The 16,727-nt window shown below is 47.1% G+C and overlaps 1 protein-coding gene across 2 annotated transcripts in view; it reads left to right on the top strand.

Annotated features, from left to right (window-relative positions):
* ADD2 (adducin 2) overlaps positions 1 to 16,727 on the top strand; it is a 103,974-nt gene that overhangs the window by 40,273 nt on the left and 46,974 nt on the right. The window contains exon 1 of one of the 2 annotated variants that reach the window (XM_004742147.1): positions 13,934 to 14,010. The exons of the other annotated variant lie outside the window; for it this stretch is intronic. The gene's annotated coding sequence lies outside the window, so the exon portion shown is untranslated. Of the gene's footprint in view, positions 1 to 13,933; positions 14,011 to 16,727 lie in introns of those variants that run through there. 2 annotated transcript variants of the gene reach the window in all.

The raw sequence follows: 16,727 nt of genomic DNA, 5'->3' as shown, positions 1-16,727 counted from the left end.
TTTTTGTACCACTTCGTTATTTGGTTAGAAATGACTGTCGGGGTGCCTGGGTGGGTCAGTGGGTTAAAGCCTCTGCCTTCGGCTCAGGTCATGATCCCAGGGTCCTGGGATGGAACCCCGCATCAGGCTCTCTGCTCTGCAGGGAGCCTGCTTCCTCCCCTCTCTCTCTCTGCCTGCCTCTCTGCCCACTTGTGATTTCTCTCTCTCTGTCAAATAAGTAAAATCTTTAAAAAAAAAAAAAAAAGAAAGAAAGAAAGAAAGAAATGACTTTGTCCTACCTTCCTACAGAATCATGGCAAGATTCTTACCTGTTATGTATAGCACTTAATCCTCTGAACCTCATGGCGGGGAGGGGGAGGGGAGACTGAAAAGAGGCCCGTAAACATCACCTTGGGACAACAGAATATCAGCAGTTTCATTTTGCCATTGTTGCCTCCAAAATTAAGGGCAGAATATACCCCAAAGAGTTTCCCTTCGGTCTCTTCGGGTGCAGAGCTTGCCTCCTGTTGAAGGGCAGAAAGGTTTGGTTGAGGGAAGTTTAAGGTTGGTTGGGGGCAGCACCTACCTCCTGTCGTGGGCATCAGCAGGGAAGATGCCCCAGTTGCTTGATGCGACATGTGGGCTGACCATTCAGCAGATGCTGCCTAATGAAAGCAGTGACCCGGGGAACAGCAGAAAGCCTGCCCAGCTCAGCATACATAGCTGTAGGGGAGTGCCAAGGGATTTCCCTTTCCCCCAGAGCCCCACCCACAACTCCAGCAAGAGACTGTGCTGCCACAATGGTCAGTGGGCCATCAGAAAGGCCACTGGAAGGCCCTGGGGGTGCCTCCTTGCATGCTGGTCTGTACCACCTCATTCATTCAGCCAGTTCCTGTGGGGCCTCTCCCATCTCTCAGGCACTATTCTAGATGCTGGGGATACAGCACTGAACAAAATCAGACAAGGCCCTTCCCTCTTAGAACATCCAGTTTAGTGACAAGTGAAAGCCTATTCTAGTCCTTTGTTATTTTTAGAATTTCCAGAAAATAAGTTCCACACAATGAGCTTTTCCCCAGTCACACTCAGTCTCTTCTCCCTAATTATCAACCTTTTGTTCATGTCTCCTTCTTCCCCCAAAGAAGAAGCAATACCAAGGTCGTAGTGGGTGTGGAGAGTGGGAGCAGGTGCAGATAGGGTCATCCTAGGCAGAACCCTGGGCAAGTAGATGCTCCCTCCTCCCCCGTTGGGGCCCCATCAACCTCTAAAAATGCCTTTCCTTGACTCCTCAGGTGCCCAGGGTCCCTGGTACAATAAAGTAAGGCAGCCTGCATCTTCCCAGTGCATCCCCCTAAGTGTTGCATGTTCCCTACAGGTTCCCTGACCCATCAGCCCCTGAGGTCTGCAAAGCTCCAGGAAGACAGCTGTCTCATGAGGTCACACCAATGGAGGAAGAGACTAACAAGTATTTGGTCAACTCCTCCAGGAGTCCTGGCCTTTAAAGGGAAGAGACATTAGTCTAAGAAACCTCTGAATGATTGAACTTCTGGCACAGAAGGATGTTTAGGCAGCCTGATGAGATCTGGGGGCCGAGTGCCACAAGCACTCACTCTGCACCTGTGGCTTCATTTGCCTTGCCTGTCAGATTCATGCAGACTGGGTCATCTTGCCCTGGCAACTGGCTTTTCCTTACAGGTGCTCTGTGTTTGTGTGTGTGTGCGTGCATGCATGCGTGCATATGTCCAGGTCTTACTAGGTCGCTGTTGAGCTTATGTGTGTCTATGTAATCAACCTGGGCTCAATGGCCCTTTGCAGAGCATCGGTGTTTAAAGCATCCGAGGTGATGCTCTGCTCACATGTCCCTGTCACTCAGCCCCGGGGGAGTTGCCCTCGTCATCTCCTACCACTTTGTTTCCATGAGGTGGAAGAGACAATATCCTCCACATACACTATCCCAGGACTGCAATTCAAGAAGGGAATAGGACTCATTTTCTTGACACATCTTTCACCAGTTACAAATAGTAGCAACTGCCTATGGGACTCCTGAGAAATTATGAAGTGTTAATTAGCAGAAGCACTGTGTGTTTAAAATATGTGGTGCATTTAAATAACTATTAAATTAAACCTACTTTGCAGAATTGAGAATCCATCTGGTCCAAAATCTAAGGAGTTGAATTTTGCTGCAAATATTAAGAGGACTGTTTAAATGCTTCTGGAAAGGATAATTTTGTGGTACTTTTGTTTCCTGAGATGTAGAAACCGAGGCACAGAAGCCCAGGGTGACTGGCGATGGTCACAGCCTGGCTACTCTAATTGATGTGACTCCATCCCTCACAGGAAAGGTTTGAATCACTTCTCACGTCCAGAGGGCCTGTGAAAGGACTGTGGTTATGCCTTAGAATTCACATCTTGGAAACTTGTTGATCTCAATGATTTGCAACTCTTTTGACTTAAAGGTGAAAATAAAGCATTCCCTGACATTTTCTGCAGAGATGAGGAGAGCAGAGCCAGGAAGGCCAGGCCAGACACTGACCACAAAGTATCCCTGAGTCTTTCTTTGGATGAGTCACACTTTCTTGGCCTCAGTTTTCTCACAGGTTTGATGAAGGGAGGTAGGGAGTTGGGCCGTGTATCAGTCAGGCTCTAACAGGGAAAATAGAAACTTCTCTAAGGATCTAAGCAGAGGGCATGTAATGGAGGACATTTACACAGGTAATGGAGAAGGTGAAGCAGATCACGGGGAGGTAGCCCAGAGATTAGCCCCCATTGGTCACTTCTGCCAGGAAGGAGGCTGGACGGAAAATGTGGGAAAGTGGTACTATCCCAGCCCTGGGGCCAGGGCCACTCACCTGTGGAACATGGTGGCCTCTCAGGTGGGAACAGGGGCCATGGAGGAGATGCCATGTGAAGCAGAGAGGAAGGGAAGAAATGCTCTGGCATCTTCCTGCCATCTTGGGTTGGTGCTTCCTATTGCCCCCAACCCAGCAGGAAGCCAGCTGACATGGAGCCTGCCATGGTCAACAGGGAGGGCTGAGGAATTATTCGCTGGGAGCAACCCAGGCCAGGTGGCTTCCAAAGTCTCCTTAACACTGACATTCAGTGAGAGCCAATGGGCACGTCAGGCCAATAAGGTCAGAATGGTCTTTAATGAGACCCCCTGCTCCCATCATCAGAAGCAAACATTCCCAAGGTGCACCTAGCATGTTCTGCATTGGACTTGCCTCTATGCAGGGAAGATGATGCAAGCCTTCAGGGATGGTGTTTGTGGATGAGGGGAGCAGGGAAAGTACAAGGGTAGGAAAAGATGAGAAATTGGAAATAGGAGATGGGTCATACCTGTGACTGGAGAGCTGAACCCAAAGGCAAAGGGATCAGTGTCTCACCCATGATCTGGGATGATTACTATCTGTGCAAAATTATGATTCCCATCATAAAATAATTCACAGCAGGTCAGTGTCCATAGCATGCTTCTCTGGAATGTTTAATGTATTTTCATACAAGGCACACTTTCCTAGCATGTCTTCAATCAGTACCCATCAAACCGGATTGGTTTGCAATCCCCTTACTAGGCTACCTCTGCTTGAAGGAGGAAGGAAGGGAAGGGGGACTGGCAGTCACGCTGTGCTGTCAGCTTGGGACAGGCCACCCACACAGGCATTTTATCTGCAGTGGAATTTGAGGGATTACCGACCCCCCTTTCTTTGGGCTTCAGACTCTGAATCTGTGGAGTGAATATGTTGGGGAGCATTCAGGGCCACCCTGACTCTGCCACTCTGGAGTCTGCCTCAAACCCCGGAAGACAGGCTCAGGAATGGCCCCTCAAGCCATATGGGAAAAGAGCAGGGGAGGCATAAAGGGGATACTTATGCAGCCATGTCCCATGAGGGTCAGCATGAGTGCGTGACTGTGACCTCAAGGACAGATATAAATAATCAGAAGCCTTTTATGGTAACTCATGGTTTTGCATTTCTTGACTGTGACATGGGGCATCTGTAGACCACAGAAACTCCTGTAAATCCACCTTTCTCTGTGGCCCGTGGCCCCCACACCTCATATTGCTGCTCCTTTCTCAACACAAGACCTTAAAAACCCACCAGCTTTTTTGAAGGTCCTGCCTCTCTTTCTCTCCCAGCTCCCTTCCCTGTTGATTCTACCTCACGAAGCCCCAAAGAGCCAATGAGGCCAGGCGAGCCCTTCTTGGGAGTTTAGGGAGAAGAGGCTGTGGGGAGGGGAGAAGCTGGGAACACTCATGCATTAATCATTTTTGTCCTGACTCATATACAGGGATGAGTGGTAGCAGGAAAAGATGGCAGTTTGGTGGCAAATGAGAGGTGCCAGAGCCAAGAAGAGGAGAAGAATCAGGCACTGGAGCATGGAGAGACCTTGACCAAGGGAAGAGGAGAGCTGGGGGCTGATGTGAGGTAGAGGGTGGTCCTGTCTGTCTGGGGTGGGCATTTCATGCAGAGGAAGACTGGGGGAACTGTTGGCTTGAGTAGCTTGAGAGCCAGGATGACTTCATCCTGTTGTTCCGGAAGAAATGGCGTTGTGCCCCTCCCGGTGCCCTGAGCCCATGGCTGACCCAGAAAATCAATCTCCTCCTTTCAGATTGAATGCAGAGGAGGACTCAAGCTCTCTTAAGTCAGTGCCACAAATCCACTGGAATTGGTACGTGATCTAAAGCCTTGTGGCTATCTTAGCTACAGACAGTGGGGAGTCTTGGGTGGTCTTGTGAAGCATTTTAGATAAAACTGTGTGTATAGATTGGATTGCAGGAGGGGTGCTAGCGAAAGAGATCAGTGGGAAATGAAAGTAGTGAGAATTCAGGCTGTTAGAAACAAAATTCATCTGAGTAAATATAAAGATCAACTTGGCTTTATTCAGTGATTCATGAATCGGGCAACATCCCATTTAGCAAACAGAAAGGAGTTTGGAGGAGCTGTACAACATGGAAGGGTGTTACAGGCAAAACAGGGGCAGAGACAACTAGCAAAAGACTAGAAAAGATTGTTTTGGGAAGGTCACATTGCCTTAGGGGACAGAACAGGGGGTCTTATTAGGTGGATGACTTCATCTTCCTTCCTGACCGATGAGGGTTGTGTGACAGATTACATCACTGGCGCTGACCAGAAAATTCCTGACTGGCCAGTTAAGATAACATTTCCTGGGGGAGGTTGAAACTGCAGTTAGGTTAGGTAGTGAGCCCTGCTTTGGTGGATTGGCCTAGCATAAGTAACTCTCTTGGGCTAGTGCTTTTCTTTGTAACAAGGCTTCTTGTTTTTCTTTGTAACAAGGAGCCTTGTTACAAAGAAAAACATGGGCCCAGGGAACATCTGTACCTTCTGCCCATTCCTACGTTGGACTTGGCGGAACAGCTTTTTTTTTTTTCCTTGAACCCCGGCTTAAATTTTAGTGGGTAAGCTGCTCCACACCCAGCCTCATCCTGGGACCTACCAGTCGCCTCTCCTCTCTTGTTGACCCTCCTGAGCTTCTCAGTATCAACACACATAGGAGCCCAGGCTACATTACTGGCAAGTTCTCATCCCCTTTTCGGACCAAGCATTTTTCACTCCATGAAAACAATAAGGCAGAGGTGCCTGGGTGGCTCAGTTAGTTAAGTGCCTGACTGTTGATTTCAGCTCAGGTCATTATCTCGGGGTCATGGATGAAGCCCCATGTTGGGCTCTGTGCTCAGTATGCAGTCTGCTTGTCCCTCTCCCTCTGTTCCCCCAACTCTCTTTCTCTCAATCTCAAATGAATACATAAACAAAATCTTTAAAAAATATAGGGCAAAGTGCTGACATGTAAGTCTCCACCAAGTTCATTAAAATTAGGAAACTGGGATTCTATCACCAAAGTTTCCATTCTACTAGGAATTATTCTGGGCCTTCCATAAGCCAGGGATGAGGAAATCATATTTTGTTTTTGTCTTTTATTTCTCTTCATCCAAAAGGATGAGACCACTTCTTGGTTGACCCTGTTAGAGACTGATGAACGGGAGCAGTCAGAACCCATTAGTGCTGCCCCACTGAGCTGCTGTTCAATTCAGAAGCATTGACCGAGTCTAGGGAGACATGCCAGCAGAGCTCAGTGACTTGCTTCTGCCCTTTATCCTCCAGCTGAAAGGGGGGGCTCATCTACTGTCACAGTGGCTGATTGGATCTATAACTTCTGTCCCTTTGTTCCAGGCATCCCCTTTGTCATCACGCTGCTGTTGGTGACAATATGCTCTTAAACCCTTGCTACTCAAAGCATGGTCTGTGGACCATCAGCAACCACATCACTTAGGAGCTTCTGAGAAATGCAGAATCTCAGGCCTCACTCCACCCCTGCTGAATCAGAACCTGTAAATTAGCAAGATCCTCGGGCAGTTAGTACGCATATTAAGGTTGGAGTAGCCCTGAGACACGTCTAGAGGCCAGAGGTGCAAAAAATGTGTCAGCAGGGCTGTGCTCCCTCCAAAGGCTGTAAGGGAGAATCCTTCCTTGCTTCTTCCAGCTTTTTGGGTCTTCCTTGATTTGTGGCTGCATCACTCCCATATCTGCCTGTCTTCATGTGGCCATCTCATCTGTGTGTCTCATAAGGGATAAGTGAATTATCCAGGGGCCCCCCTGGATAATTGAGGATGACTTCATCCTGAGATTCTTAATTTCATTGTTCAAGATCCTTTTTCCAAATAAGGTCACATTCTCAGGTTCTGGGAGTTAAGCCATGGACATATTTTTTGAGGTGTCCCTGTTCAACCCACTACAGACCCCACTGGAATGTTCCCGTGCTTCTAAGCTGCATGCTCAGCTGGTCCAGCTTGGTGTTTGGATTCACTCATGCTGCTGACAGCCACCAGGTAATAGCAGAATTATTGAATGTGTCTCCTGTGACAGATACTGTCCTGTGTGTTTTCATGGACAGATCCATTTGACGGCAACAACCTTTTGGGGTTGCTACCATAATTACCGTCCCCACTTTATGGATGAGGAGGCATGGGGTGGTTCAGTAACTTGCCTAAAATCTCACAACTAGTAGAGGTGAACCTAGGATACAAATCAGGCAGTCTTCACCAGAATCTGCGTGCTTTGCCATATCATAACACTTCTGAAATTATGTAATACGTTTCTGAAATTATAGAGGGTTCACAGGGGTAGGAGAGAGATGGCATCAGGCCTTTGTCCCACTTCCCAGAGAAGTTGGGCACAAAGAAGGCAAAGATGGAGGGTGTGCAGCTGTCCTGCCTCTGCCCTATAGTGTCGGGAGGTTGGGGGACCCCCAGCTATTATTTATTCTGCCCCGAAGTCTTTTTCACTTAACACTATATAGGTGTACTTTTCCATGAGACAGCTTGCCCAGGCTAAATGCCTATGGGTGTTTCTTATCAAAGACATTTTCAGGTGAATGTGCTTCCTACACTCTCAGTATGGATCATGTCTTGGGCTCATACATTCCATTTATTTACTAACCATATGTGAAACTTTGCTTAATTTGCTTTAAATGCCTTTGTTTTGAGTGACGAGGAGTGGGCTCTCCCCCTATATTTGTTCTCTTTATACCCTCCATGATTTTCTGCCTCGGCTTCCAATCCTTTGCCACTTTTATTTTTCCCAGATTGAAAACCTCACCCCTTTCTTTGGATTCTAAGCTCGACTGCCAGCAAGGGCCCGAAGTCCTCCCTTCCCAAGGCACAAGCATATTAGATCGGTGGGCACAGCTTTCTGTGCCTGTAATAAATAGCCACGTCAGGGAGGTCAGGGAATTAGCTGGAAAAACCTGTAACCAGTCCAAGCAGTCTTGTCTGTGATGCAAGGAGCATCGTAACATCACTGGAATCTCTAGATTTACCTGCTCGATGGAGAAGTGGAACCCACCATTTAGAACTGCCTATTGACCCAAAATCTACCTGTGTCTTTAGTACAGAAATTCAGTAGCAAATATAACCTGCCTAATTTTATTAAGCTGAGTTTCACAGATGCATTGACATTCCCTTGAGAACATTTGATGGGGCAGTGAGCCATCAAATATATGCTTGCTGGCAAGATGGAATCCAGACGGCAATTTTAAAAATTCAGTTGTTATAATGTCAATAGACCACAGGAAGAATGATTTAATAGTAGCACCTAACATTTACTGAGCTCACATTATTTACTAGGCCCTGTGCTTTCATATCTTATTTTATATAATCCTCTGAGGAGATTCTATTCCTCTCGCCATTGTACAGACCAAGAAACTGAGGTTTAGAGAAATTAACTAATTTGCCAAGTACACACAGTTAGACAGATGCAGAGCTGGGATTTGATCCACGGCCCTTAATGCTTTCCAGAACCTGGATTCTTAGCCACAAGGCTGTATGGTGGAGCCAGCTCCGTGGGTATAGGGAGACAGCTTTGGGCTTCTACTGAGTTATTTACCACTCCGCCCACCCCTTCAATAATTGTTAATTTTCCCTCTTTGCCTCAAATCTGTCTACTCTCAGTTGAGAAAATGCAGATCTCCATGGCAAATCTGGGAGGTTTCTTAAAGAGAGGATATAGGAGATGGGAACTAGCGTTTGTTGAGCACCTACTGTGTGCTAGGCCCTCTGGAGAACGCTTCCAGCCACAGTGGTTTTCATCCACTCAGTGAATCAGAAATCCAGGGGCTGGGTTCATCTCCATGTTTGTCTCATCTTGTCTCTTAAGCTTTGGCCTTCTCATCCTAGTCTGGTCTAGCCTTAGGACATGATCCTTCTGTTTCACGAAGGAGGAAGATGCTTCCTCAGAAGGACATGGGTGTGTGCGAAGTGAAATATGTTTGGCAGTTGGGCACATCAGTCTGTCTTGTGGCCGCCAATATAGGATCACTGCCTGGCGGAAGCAGGACTGGCAGCCAACAAACCTCGTCTGCCCAAAAACCCTGGGTCAGGGTTCACGGGCCTCTTCTAAAGCCTCATGGCCTCTTTCTCCTGTCCCATAACTTGGCTTCCTGACCCAGTAGATGACCTGCCACCCATATGTGAAGAGCAGTCCCAAAGTTGGTGACCTAGCTTCTAAGTTGGGTTTCCATACTTCCTCAATTCTTTTTTTTTTTTTTTTAAGATTTTATTTTTTTGACAGAAAGAGACACAGCGAGAGAGGGAACACAAGCAGTGGGAGAGGGAGAGGGAGAAGCAGGCTTCCTGATGAGCAGGGAGCCCGATGCAGGGCTCAATCCCAGGACCCTGGGGTCATGACCCGAGCAAGACAAACGCTTAACCAACTGACGCAACCAGGCACCCCATACTTCCTTAATTCTAAGGTACACATTTTCCCTACATGTCAGCATCTCTGAAATTGGGATGTGTCTTCCAATTAATGATGACATACAATTACAACTGGCAGTGGTTTTCCTCTTCTAGTAATACCTAAAATAACAGCATATCAACCAGTGGTGTCTTAGATTTGAAGAAATACAGTGATGCCAATGTTTATTTTCACCTCTCACTGTCAAATCAATACCTGGGCTTGTATCTTTCTGCCTTAACTTGAGGCCTGACTCAAAAGTCTTCCTTGTGTTCATCTGTATGACTAGCTTCCCATGTCATTTCTTCAAGTAGGAGGTATCCTGGGAGTGAAGCTGACTGAGTGTCCAGGATCTGATATTGCCATGATGCTTATCTTTCATTCCCTTCTTCCTAAATCTTATCAGTAGTTTTATGGGATCTCAGGAAATTATGAAGCAGGAGGTCCTATTTTAAGATTTGTGGATTCACCTATTTATGTCCTCAAGTCTGATGTTAAGAGACCCATTGCCTAGAAATGAGTTTGATTGAAGGAGTACCCATTTTATAACCTAGATGCAGGATTGGGTTGTTTTCCTTGATAATTGTCCTTTTATATCTTTGATCTTATGTGAACTGATTATTAAAGTAATTGCTGTGGTCCGCTAGTACAGAAATTGCCACATGGTATTAAAAGTCACTATTCATTGTATGTACACCACATCTATTTCCAGCAAACCTGTGATTTCCTCATCACCTTTTACTAGAAACTATTTTCCCTATGTATTGTATCTTAGGGGACTCGATTTCATCTTATTTGAGAATAAAGGGAAGGGAAAAGCAATTAGAAGTGTCTTGAGAAACAGCACTTCAGAGGAATACAGATGATCTGGGACACTTGAAAGAAGCACGTGCTTCTTGTAATAATCTGCTATAAGAATCACAAGGAAAGAGTTGGAACGTGACTTGATTTCCTCTGTACAGTACAAAAAGACACAGCTTCTAAGAAATAGGAGAGGACAGCCTAGCCTGAAGGGGCTGAGGGGAAACTGGACATAAAGGAAAGGGTGCCACAGATAATATGTCCCATGCTATCATGAGACACACACTCGTTCACAGAATTAACGTTGGTAAAGGGGGAAGTAATGACAGACTGTCAGAATGCAAGGAAAGTGTCAATAATAAGACTAATGAGAGGAAAAATGAAAAATTTAGAGAATAGAGATTCGGCATCCTGATAACTGGTAACTGGTGATCCTGAAGGAGACATCAGAATTAAGTTAATGGGAGACCATCTTGAAGTTAAAAAGGAAAAAAAAAAAAAAAAGATGACTATGTTGTTCAGGGTAGGCTGTCTGCTGTAAGAGCAAGCTCAGCATCTCCAATCAGATGCTCAGTGGGCTGCCTTCAGGGACACCATGGCTCCTTCCATTTGGTGGCTGCACTATCCCCAAGGGCCCCAGAATTTCTACAGGACCCTCTGCATCCAGGAGAGAGGCAAGAAGGCATTTCTGCTCTTAATGGCCTGGGTTACAGGTGATGCACATCACTTCTGCTTATAACCCATTGACTTACATTCCACATGGCCCTTGCAAGAAGAAAGAGGGGGCACTGGGAAATTGGGTACTCAGGAGGAAGAGCAGTGGGTTTGGTGAGCACATGGCATTGTCCTTGATGCAAACACACACACACACACACACACACACACACAGATATGAAGAGAAGTTGAAATTGTTCCTCCTTAACAGCTTCACAATAAAACCCAAGCCGTATAGAATCACAGGGAGGATCACAGAGCGGAGAAGGTCAAACAGCATGCCTCCTGTTTTTTTTTTTCTATCTTAGTGCTGACACTCTGTGACAGTCTGAACCCCTATTCTCAGGCTTTGGGGATATCTCTGCATGGATATCCAGAGGCCAGTAGAGTTTCCCGTGTGAGCCTTTAGACCCTCTCACCCTTTAACACATTTCCTTACCATCCCTTCTTCCTGGACCTGTGAATCTTCTTTCCCACACCCCAACTCAGCAAGGCCTGAGTGTCACTGTGGTTGTGAATTTTTATAGCTTCTTTCGTCTGGAGAGGGGTGAGATGGTGTCAGATTCCTTTCTAGTTCTAGATGCAAGGTGTTCTTATAATTTTCTCTTTTGCCCAGTTAGGGAAATGCTGCTGACAAAACAGTTCTGACCTGAATGTGCTAAAAAAGCATTTGTTTTCACCTCTGTGGTCTAGGATGAACTTTATTCTACTAGACATAGAAGAACATGTCATCCCATAGCTGTTTCCTAGATTTCTTGGCTGGAAATGGGACTGGTGGGTAAGGGTCATCCTGCCACATGGTTCAGTGGGTTATGTTTCACCTTCCTACTGAAGAACAAAATATTCTCAGATTAGGTCAAAAAGCAGAACCCACTGTTTTATGTTTAAACTTGACCGAGGTGATGCTTTTCAAAATACAGCATCTTTTGGTCTTCGGTGCAGTCTTGCCAGAAGTGAAGGGTAAAGCTGACTGCTTAGAAGTATCTGTGACTGGATTCTAGGACAGCTTGAGGTGTGGAACATTGAATCCAGGGAATGTCTGTTCAATTAGACAGTCTTTTTGACGACCTTTTAATCCACAAGTTTGGCTGACCTTTTCACTGAAGGGACTGAGTGAAAGCCTGAACCCGGCCTTCCTGCTACCTCAGCATTGCCTCTGCATCACCAAGGTTTCCTGAACCCCCTTTCTTTCCCCTTCATTGAAGCTGTGGTTTTATGATTGGGCAGAGATATCCAACAAGTGGATTAAAGCTTAACGCTGGAGACTCAAGGTTGGGGCCTCCCTGGAACCCCATGGTTTATGAGTCTCTACCAGAGCTCTGTGCCCCCAATACTGTAGTGATCTCTCTATGGTCCACACCTTGCCCCAGCTCCATCATGGGCCTTTTGAGAGCAGGGATTGTGAATTAGACTCTTTGGTGTCCCCATGCCAGAAATCAGAATGAGAATTATCCTTTAAGTGGCTGGCTTCATCCTTGAGGCTTCTTCAAAGAATATGAAGCCTGGACCTCGGGCTTTAGCTATTTGCTGATTTCCATTCCCCACCTTCCTACCAGGTCTCTTGCATGTGATGGAGGGGAGGAATGCTTGGTGAAGTGGCAAGCGAGACCAGGGTCTGGAACCAAATAGGTTCAAACTAGGCTCTGCCCTTGAATAGCTCTATAGCCCCAACCAGGTCATTCCATCTCCTGGAGCCTCCAGCTCCACATGGGAAAGCCAGTGCAGTGAGCCCTGCACTACAGTGCTGAGAAGGGCCCAGCACACCCCTACCCATCTGGGTTTAACAGCCTGAATTTTGTTGATTGAATAATGGCTTCCTTCAAGATCTAACCCAGAACTTTGGTCCTCATAAATGTGGATCCTGGTGTAGGGGATATGGGGTAACCGGGTGACAGGCGTGAAGGAGGGCACGTGATGTGATGAGCACTGAGTGTTCTATGCAACTGATGATTAGCTGAACTCTACCTCTGAAACTAATGATGTGCTCTTTGTTGGCTAATTGAATTTAAATAAAAAAATAAATGTAGACTCAGGGTTTCCAGTCTCCTGTTCTGAAAACATTGAATACATACATTTATTTTCAGTTTCCTTGTGTGTGTATGATTATACAGGAATACTTATATACATATATGTGTATATATAGGATATACATATCTATAGACAGGAAACTGAAAATAAATGTATATATTTGATATATCTATAAATATATATATAGGAAACTGGAAAAAATATATATTGAGAGACAGAGAGAGAGAAATAAACAGATATACACCATCATTTCAGAGATGGTCTGAAATGAATGTGTTCAATGCTTGTTATACACACACACAGTTTTATTTGTATTCATATTTTTCACCTTAATGACTCTGGGCCTCTCTACCAGGCGGGAGCCAAATCTCACTTCTTTTGGAAATCTTTCCACTCATGCCCAATTCCAGTACTTGCTTTACTCTTGGGTATGAGTAGATACTCCACAAATAATTGTGCTTGTCCAGTGAGAAGGAACGGGACTGATTTTAAGTGGTGAGAGAAAAGCCTGGGTCCATTCATTCCATAGCAGTGCAATTTCTGGATAATACAAGAATGAGAAAAAAGTACCTACCAACCATTAGGTCTGGGGTCTTTTAGGAGAAGGCTTTAAAAATTCCCTGGACTTTTCTGGGAAAGGATGCGTCAGGGATGCTCAGAAATGGGCACTTCTTAGACCTGCAGCAGTCTGGGGGTTAAGGGATTCCTCCTGCCCAGGGGTTCCAGAGATGGACGGAGGGAGACTGTACCATTTCTCTCCTTCCTCCTTTTCCCTTTCTTCTTCTTCTTCTTCTTCTTTTTTTTTTTTAAAGATTTTATTTATTTATTTGACAGAGATCATAAGTAGGCAGAGAGAGAGGAGGAAGCAGGCTCTCTGCAGAGCAGAGAGCTCGATGCGGGGCTCGATCCCAGGGCCCTGGGATCATGACCTGAGCTGAAGGCAGAGGCTTTAACCCACTGAGCCACCCAGGTGCCCCCTCCCTTTCTTCTTTTAAACTATTTTTGTCCTAGATGGTCACAGCCATTGATACCTAAAGCAGGACTTGGGAAATTTGGAAACGCGTGAAGAAGCTCATGATAGGCTTCCCCCAGAATCCCGCCCTGCAGAGGCGTGAGCTTTCTCTTTATCTGAATATGCCAGGCAGGGTGTGGTCCAACCTCTTTTTTGGCACGTTCCCTTTACTCTGGAAAGTAACAGCAAGGCCTCAACTGTCTCCTCTCTCCCTTCTGGAAGTCTCAAGGATCGGTGAGCGTGGGTTCTGACTCCAAGTCTAAGGCTTGGAACAGACGCTGTGCTGAGAGGCCGGGGGCTGGGGGCCAGGGGCTTTCCAAGGCTGGCACCACTCGGGTGGGAGGCCATGCCCATGGCAGTGGTGGGGGTAGCTGAGAGCAATCGCTGGCAGCATCTTTCCATTTTGGGCTCAGTGTGCTCAGACTGTCCGTTCCTGTAGGGACACCTCCCACGGGCGGGGCAGGAGATATGCACCTGACTCTCTTAGGTGCACATGGAGCTTCCACAGCTTCTAATAAAGAGTCTCACAATGTGGGCATCTGTTACTCTCCTTCTAGACCTTCTGTTCCTTTTATAGCTGCTAGGAATGATCCATAGAAATATAATTTTATACTCCAGTGATTACATATACCTGGTCTTCAGTGGGACAGGGGGGAAAATGACTTGTGACTGAGTGATGATTTGCGTTCCCCAGCTGCTCTCTGAGGAGGGTGCATCCCGGCTGGAGTATTTCTTGAGTAGGGGTCAAGGGTGTGAGGATGCAAACTGGCGATCCTGAGAGGGAGCCACAGGGCTCCCCTGAGCAAAGAGTTGAGGGTCTTGGGGCAGGGGCAGAGGTGGGGTTGCTGGAGGGAAGAGGTGAAATAGACAGATAAGGGGGCACAGCTGAATTTTGGAGGACCAAAGGGGTTGCAGCTGATGGCATGTGGAATCTATTGTTTTCTCCTCTGTCTCCCCATAATCAGTGTTATATTGTGAAGTTGGATTTGTTAGTTTAAGAGTTGTATTCGATTGCTGGAATTCTGCTTCCAAATAGGCAAGAAGAATATAGCTGCCAGAGAGGGTCCAGCCATTTGGGGGTCATACAACAAAAGGATATTTTGTTTTAAAGGAGGAGATTTGGGCACTAAGGAACCTACCATGCGTACCTCTACCAACATTTGGCACCTTACTAGGAACTCTCTCCCCACATGGTTTCATGAGCTCCCCTAGGGCCTCTCTCCCCTCGGGGGCCCCAGTGCTGCTTTGCAGAACCCGCCCAACTTGCAATGCACTGTTACTAGAGATCCATTCAGCATCTACCTGACACCAGGTCTTATGGCAGAGCATGAAGAACAGAGGAGTGCCACAGACACAGGCCCTGCCTGCTAGGAGCTCATGGTAATAGTCTATTGCTGTCAGATAGTACGTGAAACAAAGGAGGTGAGTGAAGGTGATGTGAGATCCAAAGGGACAGGGGGAGGTGGGAGGCTTCCAGGAGGAGAGGACAGCCTGAACGAAGGAGGTGAGTGAAGGTGATGTGAGATCCAAAGGGACAGGGGGAGGTGGGAGGCTTCCAGGAGGAGAGGACAGCCTGAACGGGAGGGAGAAGGAAAAGGGGAAAGTGTTCTCTGGGCAGAGATCGGCATGGACAAAGGCACAGAGGTAGGAACCAGCCTGGTCCCTTCCAGGTCCTGTAAATAGCCCCAGAATACCCAAGAGAGGCAGGTGGGGTGGGGGCGGGCACCGAGATACTCGTGGGACTTTGTGTGCCAGGTAAGAGTCAGGATAGCATTCAACAGGGTGGCAATCCTCAAGAGGAAGGAGGTGGGCAAAGAGAAAAGGGAGGGCCCCCTCCCTGCCCCCCCATTCTCCGATTAGGGATGGATGGGTTTGAATTTCCAGCATGGAGCTTGTGTTTGGTTTGAAAAATCAAATTGAGAATTAAAACTATATCTGATAAATGTAAAAAGGATACCTGTTGCAATCTAAATTTGACTGAGTTTTGGCTAGAGGAGCAGGAATTGGGGAAAAAGAAAGAGAAGGAATACTCCCCAGGTGATGGGAGCCTCAGGTGGGATTTTAGCAGGGTGGTGACAGGCATGGGCCAGTTTTGCACCTTTAGAACAATAACTCTGGCCACTGATTGGATGGTGGATATGAGAGAGGAAAGACTGCACAGACCATGAAAGGGATGGAGAGATGGCAGGCATGATTCAGCGCCTTGTGTTCTGGGTAGGGAGGTATTTAGTGGACAGAAAACCAGAGAACTTGGTGACAGAGAACGTGCATAGGGCAAGAAAGGGAGGAGTTAGGCTGCATTCTACAACCCTTGGTGGGACGGGTTCCACCAACCCTTGCTGGGTTGGGGGGGAGTAGCTAGGGGAGGGAGGCTCTGGTGGCTCTGGGTAGCCTGGTTCTGAGAAGTCAGTTTTAAAGTGGCTGTGGAACATCTGACTGAGCAGAGGTCCTCGAGCATCTGTGAGGTGTCCATGTTCACACTCTAGTGGGCGACCATCTAGGGCTGGGATCCTATGTCCAACTCTTCCCACCTTGCAGCCCAGCTTGACTGGACATGGAGAAAAAGGAACAGGTAGGCCTCCCGGGAGGTGTCAAGCACCATGGGGGTGGGTGCTGCTCTTCTCATGATATAGAGTTGCTTGCTTCTTAGCTCTGTCCCAGGGGTGTGAATGGTTGGAAGGTAGGTTCTCGAAACACATGCTGGGGAAACCAAAGGTTGAATGGCTGGTGATGCCAGCCTCGACACTGCAGCAAGTACAGGCTCAAAGGGTTATCATACCGGGGTCCCCTGAGGTCCACCCAGGGTGACAGCTCAACCCCAGTTGCTAGACCCTTTGGAGTGGCCCTGGCATCATGTCTCTTTCTCATTAAGAATTGGTGCCTGTCCTGGCCCTGCTTAGCCTGACTGTGCAATCAGAGATCTGATAGTTTTGGTACCACAGGGGAATGTT

Source organism: Mustela putorius, unplaced genomic scaffold (genome assembly GCF_011764305.1).
Source record: "Mustela putorius furo isolate JIRA1106 unplaced genomic scaffold, ASM1176430v1.1 tig00000281_pilon_pilon_pilon, whole genome shotgun sequence".
Taxonomy (NCBI): Eukaryota; Metazoa; Chordata; class Mammalia; order Carnivora; family Mustelidae; genus Mustela; species Mustela putorius.
This window is presented reverse-complemented; position numbering and strand designations above follow the sequence as displayed.